This window comes from Notamacropus eugenii, chromosome 2 (assembly GCF_028372415.1).
Source record: "Notamacropus eugenii isolate mMacEug1 chromosome 2, mMacEug1.pri_v2, whole genome shotgun sequence".
NCBI classification, from domain to species: domain Eukaryota; kingdom Metazoa; phylum Chordata; class Mammalia; order Diprotodontia; family Macropodidae; genus Notamacropus; species Notamacropus eugenii.
Genome location: NC_092873.1, coordinates 514,575,628 through 514,586,366, shown reverse-complemented (window position 1 = coordinate 514,586,366; position 10,739 = coordinate 514,575,628).

The window sequence follows — 10,739 nt, the reverse complement described above, 5'->3', positions numbered from 1 at the left end:
GAGTTACCGGATTTGCATGAATAAGAGGGTACTATTGTCAAACCTTACTTTAGGAGATCAATTTGACAACTGAGGCAAGAGTGGACGGGAGGGCAGAGAGACTGGAGGCAGGCAGACCAAGTCGTCAGGCTATATTACAAAAGTCCAGGTATGAGATGATGAGGAGCCAGTAGGATAGATATTGGCACCTAGTGACAGATTGGATACAAGTTAAGCCAGAATTTTGCAGAATCATAGACGAGACCTTAAAGGCTCATCGAGTCCAGCCTCCATTTTACAAAGGGGGAAACAGATGCAGAAGGGTAATGTGACAAGATCACAGCAAGGCAGTGGCCAAGCCAAGAGACAGAACAAGATTATAACAATTGATCACCAAGCATTTTGTAACGTAACAGCAATGTAACAGTGTCAGGCACTGTTCTAGGTGAGAGGGATACAAAGACAGGAAGGAAACAGCTCTTACTCTCCTGCTCTGAAGGAGTTCACAATCTAGGTTAAGGAGATACATGTATATTCATAGGTCTACAGAAAAGAGAATCAAGGTGATCATAGATAGGATCATTGAGTCTGAGTAACAGAACATCTTCGAGATTGTCCAGTCCAGAGATATCATCAGACTTTTGTACTGGGGAGTCCATCAGATTAAAATGGAATTGGGGAATGTTAGCAACATAAATATAAATATCATGCAACATAGATAATGTTAATTTGTGGTTTTCTAAGTCAGTAGGCACCAATATGTTCCTATCTGAGTTTGAGACTTAACAATCTAGTCTAATCCTCTCAGTTCCCTGACTCCCAGCTCTTCTGGCTTTGGTGAGCAGTGTCCAGAAACCAACAGGAAGTGTCGCCATGATGATGAGAATAATTCTCCCCAGACATCCTCCAATACCTCAGCATGGGATGGAGATGACCTTGGGCTATACCAGCATAATGTCTGCAAAGTCCTACCAACCAAAGTTTCTGGTATGGACCCAGTGAAGGCTCGACTTCTTTCTGTAGTCTGAGAACCATCCTCCCTCAATCAGAGGCCCCATATCAGCTTTACCACACAGCAATGATTTTTCTGATGCCAACAATTTTCCAATAATATCTAAGAAGCGACAAAGAGTCCCAGAATCTCTGATAATAGCACCCTCTTATTCAATCAACTCCAGTGGTTCCCTAGTACCTCCAGGATCAAATAGAAATTTTCTGTTTGGCTTTTCAAGCCCCTCATAACCCAGACCCTCTTACCTTTCCAGCCTTCTTATACCATACATCCCTCCATATACTTCTCCTTGCAGGACACTGACTTTCCTGATGTTACTTGACCAACATCCTCCCATATCCATGCACCTTGTCTGCCTGTATCCTCTGCCTGGAACTGCCTGCCTCCTCACCTCTGCCTGCTGGCTTCCTGGGCACTGGTCTGCTCTGAAATCTCACCTCCTATGAGAAGCCTTGCCTGATCTGTCTAATGCTACCCCGCAAAGAGATCCTCTCTGGATCGTGTTTGTATAATTCTGTTTATCTGTCAGTGAAGGGGAACTCTGGAGAAATGGTGAGTCCTGAAACTCTTGGCAGCATCACCATATCCCATTCCTAGAGTTCCAGATTTTCAAAGCATTTCACACAACACATACACAAACACATACACACACAAACACACACACATACAGTAGGGAGTACAAACCTCACTAGCCCCATTTTACAACTGAGGAAACTGAGGCTTGGGGAGAGGAAATGGTTCACCAAAGGTCACACTGGGTAGTTACAGCCCAGGTCTTCTGGTTCCGAGGCTATAGTACTCCACCTTGAACCACATTGCCTCAGATCTCAGACTCAGTTTCTTCTAAGTCAAAATCTATCTTCCTTCCCATTGTGACTTCAGATCTCAAAGAAAGAGGCTCACTTCTTGAGCTAAGGCAGAGACCATCCAATCCCATGAAGGGATTAATTAAGGTCTTTCCACCACTTCAAACCAGAGAGCATTTTTGGTCCAGGAAGGGGCTAGGAGATAAGGTTCCCCAGCTACGTAATAAGTCTCTATCTTAGACAGGAGGGAGAGCAGAGGGATGAAATACAGCCAGCCACTTGTTAACACAAAGCTGTGGAGTCAGGTCATGGTCTGAGCAAGCTTGGCCCCTGCTTGTAGGATATGACTGCTGAGGGGGACACCTCTTCTCTCAGCCTTTCTCCCTCTCTAGTTTACTCATTGAAAAGGATAGGGGCTTTGCTTGGATCAGCTCCTCAAAGGGAATAGCTTGGGGATACTCACACAAACACAGTTTTTTTCCAAACTTGACACTCGGGGATCCAGCAGCAGACCCATTCTCCACCCCAAGGCAGGGATTTAACAAAGCTGAGGCCCTTTCCCTATGTCTATTTGGAGGAGCTCTCCACAAGAGGTAAGTCCATGTGCCAAGTTTCTGAAACTATTTGCCACTGTACCCACCTCCCCTTTCCTAGAAGCATTCAGATGCAGAACTGTAGCTAGGCTGGGTTACTCAAGGCTTTCCCAAGGCAGGGACATCCAGGGTCACATAGGCTTGAGTCATTTAGGTGGCACAATGGATAGAATGCTGGGCCCAGAGACAGAGAGACCTGAGTTCAAATCGGGCCTCAGATACTTACTGGTTGCATGACCTTGGGCAAATCATTTCATCTCTGTCCGACTCAGTTTCCTTAACTATAAAATAGGAATAAAGCCTCCCCTGACACCTCAAGGTTGTTGTGAAGATAAAATGGTTTAATATTTGTAAAATGCTTAGTACAGTACCTTGCGCATAATAGGCACTTTGTAAATGTTTATTCCCTTCCCTTCCCCCTTTGTCTGACAGCAGTCCAAAGAAAGACTAAGGAATTTGTTAGCCCAGTTTAAAATAAAAAATCTTGGTTATGCCTCTGCCCATACAATTTAACTAACCAGACTTTTTTTTCAAATACTTAGTGGGTACAGAGCCCTGAGCTGGGTGCCAAGGGACACCCAAAGTTTCCCTCCCTTTCTTGTCTTGTGAAGGATCAGACAAATTAGAAGAAAACTACAGTACCCAGTTCTGCATGATAGGCAAATACACTGAGTACACTGGGTAAAGCAAGGCTTTGTGGTCAGTGAAGGGAAAGGATTTATGGGGAAGTCCAAGAGACTTCCTGGAAGAGGTGGGTTTGAGGTGGGGTTTAAAGGAGAGGGAATAATTGGACAAGGAAGAAGGAGGTTGGGCAGCTAATTGCTGGTGGAGTTATAGAGTAAATAAGTGTGGGGTGGGGACAGCTCTGGGCATTCTGAGAGACGGAAAGGACTCAGCTTAGGCTTTGGCCAGCTTAGACCTTGTTACTGTTGTACAGTCATTTTAGTCTGACTCTTCTTGACCCCATCTGGGGTTTTCTTGGGAGAGATACTGAAGGGATTTGCCATTTCCTTCTCCAGCTCATTTTACAGATAAGGAAACTGAGGCCAACAGGGTTAAGTGACTTGTCCAGGGGTGACCCTAGACAGCTAGTAAGTGTCTGAGGCCACATTTGAATTCAGGTCTTCCAAGTCCAGTGCATCGATAATGTATAGGTAATATATAAATAATGCCTCATAGATAATGTATAATTTTTCAGAAAATGAAAATGTCTGACCCCAGGCTGTGTCCAAAGAATAGTGAACCACAGAATGTCAGAGGTGGTAGGGACCTGAGAACAGGGAATGTCAGGGCTAGGAGAGACCTGAGAACATATAATGTTGAAGTTGAAATGATCCTTGGAGATCTTCTAGTCCAAGCCTGGCATTCTACAAATGGGCACATGAAAAGTCAGTCCTGCCCATGGTCGCTCAGTGAGTTAGTCAAAGAGACAGGAGTATATTTGTATCTCTGTATAGTCACCTCTCAATTAGACACAAATGGATCATTTACAGTGTGTTACTTAAAATCCCAAGCTGAGGTTGAGCATTTCCTTTCCCCCAGTTTCTTAACAGTTCTTGAATCACAGAATGTCGGGACTGGAAGGAACCTTAGAGACTAGCTAGTCCAAATGTTTCATTTTATAATTAGCAAAATTGAGACCCAGAAAAAATAAATCCCTTCCTTTCTCTGGGGCTCAGTTTCCCAGGGAAATGAAAGGAATGGATGAGATGATCTAAAAAGTCCCCTCTGGCTTCAGAAACTGATGAGATGCTGATTCCTGGTGAGACATACCAAGTAAATTGGGTAAGACAAGATGGCGGATGGATCAGAGAAGCCCAGGATGGAAAGGTCGGAATTGTCACTGACCTGGGCCTAGTCACCTTCCTCTCTCTGTTTCTCAGTTTCCTCATCTGTAAAATCTGCTTCAATGACTGCTAAGGTTCCTTCCAGCACTAAAGCCCAAGATCTGGACACATCCGGGTGAAGTGGATGACCAAAAGACATCTTGAACTCAACATGTCCAAAACAGAAGTTGTTTTTCATTCTAAACTCTCTTTCTCATTCCTGTAAAAGGCAGTTACATCTCTCTAGTCCCTCCGGCTCCCACTCCAGGAGCCATTCTGGACTCCTCACTATCTCCCCCCCTCCACATCCAAGACATTGCCAAGGTCTTTCCATTCACCTTTATCACTGTGGAATTCGCCCCCTTCTCTCCTCCGAGCTGGTGCAGGCCCTCATCACCTCCCCCAGGAACCATGGCAGGACGTGTGGGGGATCTGCCTGACTCATCCATTCCCACTCCAGTCCAGCCTCCAGTCAATCATCAAAGGGATTTTCCTAAAGCGCAGGTCGAACCATGTCTCCCACACATACACCCAATAAACTCCAGGGGTTCCCTATCACATCTAGCATCAAATACCAAATTCTCTATTTGGTGTTCAAAGTCCTTCCTCACCTGGCCCCCTTCCTACATACACACAAACTCCCCATTCCTCCTCACAAACTCTTGGATCTAGTGATATCCACCTCCCTCAGGCAGTTCTACAAACAAAACACTCAGTGGCTGGAGGCATTTTCTCTAATTGTTGTCTCCCAAATCGGGAGGCTCTCCCGCACCCAGTCCCACTACAGAGCTCCCAAGCTACCTTTAAATCTCAACTAAAATCCCATGTTCTAGTGGAAAACTTTTCCAGATCCTCTAAATTCCAGAGCTTTCTCTTTCTTAATTACCTTCTATTTATCCTATGATCATTCCCACTTTACAGTTGAGGAAACTGAGGCATAGAGGTTAAATGACTGGCCCAAGGTCACATGGTTGTTAAGTGTCTGAGGTGGCTCTTTCTGACTCCAGGTTCTCTACGTACTATGGCACTGACCCTATTCCTTGTCTAACTCTAACTCCACCCTCTACCATTCAATGAACAAACTCCTACTATGGGCCAGGCACTCTTCTAGGCAATAGGGATAGAGACAAAGGCCAACAAAAGAAGACTCATGGAGCCCACATTCTGTGAGGGAGATGAGAAGTATATTACACAGAGTGGGAGCTCTGCGCTCACCTGTTCATTGAACATTCCTTCATTCACCCATGACCCCGTGGCTAAATTACCTTCCACCAGCCACCATTTTTTTCTCCCCTTCCCCTTCTTGTGAGGCAATGTGGTGGAGTAGAAAAATGTCTTCATTTTTCTGGGTTCAAATATCACCTTTGAGACTTCCCACTTTTGTGGCTTCGGGCAATTCCCGGAACCTCTCCAGGCCTCAGTTTCCTTATTTGTAAAATGTTAGGAATGGACTGGAAGGCTTCTGAGCTCCCCTCCAAATGTGGGATCTGACTCAGGATTCTGCATCACCAATGGGCCTCTTCTCTACCGGAGTCCTTTGTAGTGATTCCAGCTTCCTTTGCTGTAAGGGTACCTAGAGGCTCCGTCCTGGGGCATCTTTTCTCACTCTATGTTCACTCACTTGGTGATCTCATCAGTTCCCCTGGGTTCCATTATCACCTCTATGCAGATGTACATATACATACACACATATACACAATACATGCTCACACACATTTGCACATGCATATACATTCATAACTACATATGTATTATATACATGTGTACATATATGCACATTCATATACACTCATGAATACAATGTGCAAATGCACAGTGCACCCATGCACACATGTGCTTCTGCATGTGCATGTATGTGCACATGTGTATGTTGATACGTACACATGCACATACATATGTGCATATATACACATTCCCATATATGCATGCATGTAGTATGCACACACAATATACACACATACATATGCATACGTGCATATACATTGTATAAATATGCATATACAGACATACAGACATGGACATGGACATAGATAGATGCAGACAGACACACACAGACATAGATACAGACACAGAACAGACACAGACGTAGACATCTCCCTATCAGGACACTCTCCTGAGCTACATCCTGCATTATTCACTACACTTTTGGACATCCCAACCTGGCTGACCCACAGGCATCTTGATTTCAACTCTATACAAAACAGAACTCCTCTTTCCCCCCAGACTACCCCCTCTTCTGAGTTCCCCTTCTACTGTCAGTGGCATAGCCATCTTCCTGGTCCCCCAGACTGACTGACCCCTTGGCATTGTACTGGATCTTTCTGTATTCACTCTTCGCCCACATATTCGCCCAGTGGATATCTTGTCATTTTTCCCTCCCCAAAATCTCTCCTGTCTGTCCCCTTCTCCTCATTTTCACAGCCACTACCCTGGTCCAAGCCTTCATCACCTCTTACCTACTATTGTCATATACTTCTCATAGACTCCCCCAGCTTCACTTCTCTCTCCTCTCTAATCCATCTTCCAAACAACTGCTAAAATAATTTTCCTAAAACATAAAATTTACTCATGTCATTCCCTCACTCAATAAACTCCAGTGGTTCCCTGTTACCCCCAGGGCCAAACAGAATGCTTGATTTGGCATTTGAAGGTCCTCACATCCTGAGCCCTTCCTACATTTCCAGCCTTCTGACACTTGGCTCCCTCCACACACCCTGTGATCCAGTCACACTGGCCTGCTTGTGTACAAGAAACGTTCTCCATCACCTCTTGTCCCATCTCCTGTCTCCAAGCATTTGTCTGTATTGACTGCCCCCACGCCTGAAAGGTTCTGTCTCCTCAGTGCTTAGCTTCCCTTGCTTCTGTCTAGAGATTCCCAGTTTTTTACAAGAGCTGGCCTCTGCCCTATTGACATCTCATACGTACCTGGTTATGTTCATGTCGTCTCCGCCATCAGAAACTGAGCTCCCTGAGAACAGGGACTGCTCTTGACTTTCTTTGTATCTCAGGTAGTAAGCACAGTGCTGGGCATGTCAGTAGCAAGGGCTAAGTGTCTCTTGATTGACTGCCTGATGTCTCCTTCTCCTTCATAAAACAGTTATTTTGTGCCCTTGGGGCAGCTAGATGGTGCAGTGGATGGAGCACCAGTGCAGGAGTCAGGAGGATCTGAGTTCAAATCTCACCTCAGACACGACATTCACTAGCTGTGTGACCTTGGGCAAGTCATTTAACCCCAATTGCCTTATCCTGGGTCATCTCCAGTCATCCTGAGGAGCATCAGGTCACCGAGGCTGGTGACCTGCACAGCCCTCCCTCACTCAAAACAAAGTCAAGTGCAAGTCATGTCATCATTTCTCTGATGGCATGGTCTTCTTTGGCAACGAAGGATGAACACAACAATTTTGTGCCTCTCAGTTAACTTGGAAGCCTCTCAAAAGCAGAGAACATGTTGACATGACTTGGCATCACCAATGCCAAACACAGAGCCTTGTTCCTAGGAAGCCTCTACCAGCCACTTGGTGAGAAGGACAGGTCAGAGGTTGGCCTGGCCCCAGGACCTTCCTCACTTGTTCTGCTGGGGACATTTGGGGGTAAGGAGGGGAATTTGCTTCAAAATCTAGTAAAGGCTGGCATGCTGTGAGCCACACTTATCATCTAGAAACACAGAGACCTAGGACAGGGAAGGATATCACCTCACATATCCCTCACATTTTGCAGCCGTTGAGACGGAGGTTTACCCAGGGTCACACAACTCATGAGTGACTGAGTCAGGATTTGAACTCAAGTTCTCTGACTCCAAAAGTAGTGCCCTTTTCCCTACAGTAGCTTTCTTTGGAGAAGGGAAGGTTCTCCATTTTCCTCTCTAGCACCCTCCGTGAAGAAGTACACTCTTCCCAGCTATTCTCTTGGGCTCCTAGAAACTACTGAAAGAAGAGAAAAAAGGAAAGGAAGAAAAGGAAGGAAGGAAGGAAGGAAGGAAGGAAGGAAGGAAGGAAGGAAGGAAGGAAGGAAGGAAGGAAGGAAGAAAAAAGAAAGAAAGGAGGGAGGGAGGGAAGAAAAACAAAGAGAAAGAAAGGAGGGAAGGAAAAGAAAGGAAGAAGAGAAAGGAAGAAAGACAAGAAAAGAAGGGGGAGAGAGAGAGAGAGAAGGAAAGAAAAGACAAGAAAATTGGGGGCATTCAGTTAGAGGGAATTTCCCAGGACCTAAGCTTGGTTTCAATCAGCAGGAGAAGTTCCAGGCAGTCAGACCAGGAGCTTGGAGCCCTGCTGCCAGAGAGTTCCCATTACTGGGACCCCAGCCTGGAAGGGGCTTTAACAAGTCCCTGGGAGCATCCTGGGCCCTCTAGCTGTCCATCCACCCTTGAAGATGGGAGTGGGGTTATTTAGAGATCTGTTAAAGCAGTGGTCCTCCACCCAATCTGAGTGACAATAATAATAGACCTTCACAGGTATGAGGCCTAATATGGATATTTACCTAACAGTGCTTTGAGGTTTGTAAAATACTTTCCTTCCCTCAGGACAACCTGATGTGGTAGATTCTAGAGGTATCATTGCCCCCATTTGACAGAGTTCAATTTGCTCACTTTGCAGAAGAGGGCCTGATCCCCAGAGAGGGAAAATCATTCGACCAAAGTCACTTAGCCAGTAGTGGCAAAACCAGTATCAGGACCCAGGTCTCCTGACCACCCTTAAGTCAGTGTTTTGTACTATACTGTTTACGTGTTCCAGGGTCTGACTATGAAGCTGTCAAATTCATCTTAATGTCTAACCTACATCCTTCCTGCTTCACTTTAGGCCATTTATTGTTGTCCAACTCAAGGAAGGGTGGTATTATGTAAAGGGTGCTGTCCTTGGTGTCTGAAGACCTATATTTGAATTTTGGCCTCCCAACTTACTTGGCAGAGAAGACAACATGGAGAGGAGTCTAGATGATAATACAGTAAGTGTATAATACAGTAACTGGTTGAATGGAGGAACCCCAAGAAGAGTAATTAATGGTTCTTTGTCAGCTTGGAAGGAAGTCTCTAGTGGAGTACCCCAGGGATTTGTGTTTGGCCCTGCACAGATTAATATTTTATCAAAGACTTGGATAAAGGCATAGATGGTGTGCTTAGCGAGTAAGCAAATGACAGAAGGCAGGGAGAGATGGCTAATGTGTATGTTATGTTATGTGTGGCTAACATGTATGGCAAAGTCAAGATTCCAGGAGAGTCAGATGGGTTAGAACACTGGACCAAGTCACATAAGATGAAATTTAATAGGAGTAAATGTTAAGGTTTGCACTTGGGTTCAAAAAGTCAACTTCCCAAGTACCAGATGAGAGAGAGGCATGATGAGACCATAATTTGTCTGAAAAAGCTGCAGGACAGGTGGGTTAATGGACTTTGAGATCAATATATGATATGATAGCCAAATTAGAAATGGACTGGAATGCCTCTGAGGTCCCCTGCAAATGTGGGCTCTGACCCAGGATTCTGCATCACCCATTCATGGGACCTTGGGTGACATTAAGAGAATATGGGATACAGAACTAGGGAAGCAAGAGTCCTCCAGGCCCCTGCCCCTGATCAGATGGAGGATTCAGTTTGGTTCTGGGTACCATGTTTAGGGAGGATCACAATAAGCTGGAGAGTGACCAGAGCACAGCAAATCAATTCAATTCATGGAGCATTTCTTAAGTCCTGGCTGCATGCCAAGTTATTGGGTTGCAAATACAGAAATTAAAACATTCTCTGATCTCAAGAAGACTACATTCTCCTGGAGAGGAAGGGAAGACAGTGTGGAGTGATAAATAAAGACACATTATTTCCTGACTAAATACAAAGTAACTTTAGGAGCATTGGGAGGTGAGCATTGACAGTGGGAGACTATGAAGAGCCTTGAGTCCAAATCCCATGACTCAGTTGAAGGAATTAGGCCCATTTAGTCTGGAAAAGAGTCAACTGAGGGAACAGGAGAACTGTCTTCAAGGGCTATCTGAAGGGCTGCCACATGAAGGAGGGATGAGCCTTCTCTGTTTAACCCCAGAAGGAAAGATAACAATAGCCATTTATATAGCCCTTACTATGTGCCAGGAACAATCCTGGGAGATAGATGCTATTATTATGATATTCGTTTTATAGGCAAGGAAACTGAGACAAATGGAGGTTATGAGACTTTCCCAGGGTCACACTGCTAGTAAGGGTCTGAAGTCAAATTTGAACTCATATCTTCCTAACTGCAGGCTCAAGTCTCTATCCACTATACCACCTAGCTGCCCCAATTGAAGGGGAAAGACGGGGAGTAGTGTCAAAAAGGTATGTTTAGACGTCACGCCACCCTGAGAATGGTCCCAAAGCAGAATGGACTTCCCCACCTGTGACCTTCAGACAGAAACTGGATGACTCACAGTCCCATCTGCTACAGAGCTGATTGCTTGTTTAGGCCCAGCTGGACTACATGGCCACAAAGGTCTCTTCCAGATCCAAGACTTTAGACTTCTGAGAATGTTAGAAGGGATCTTGAAACATGGAATGTTAGAGTAG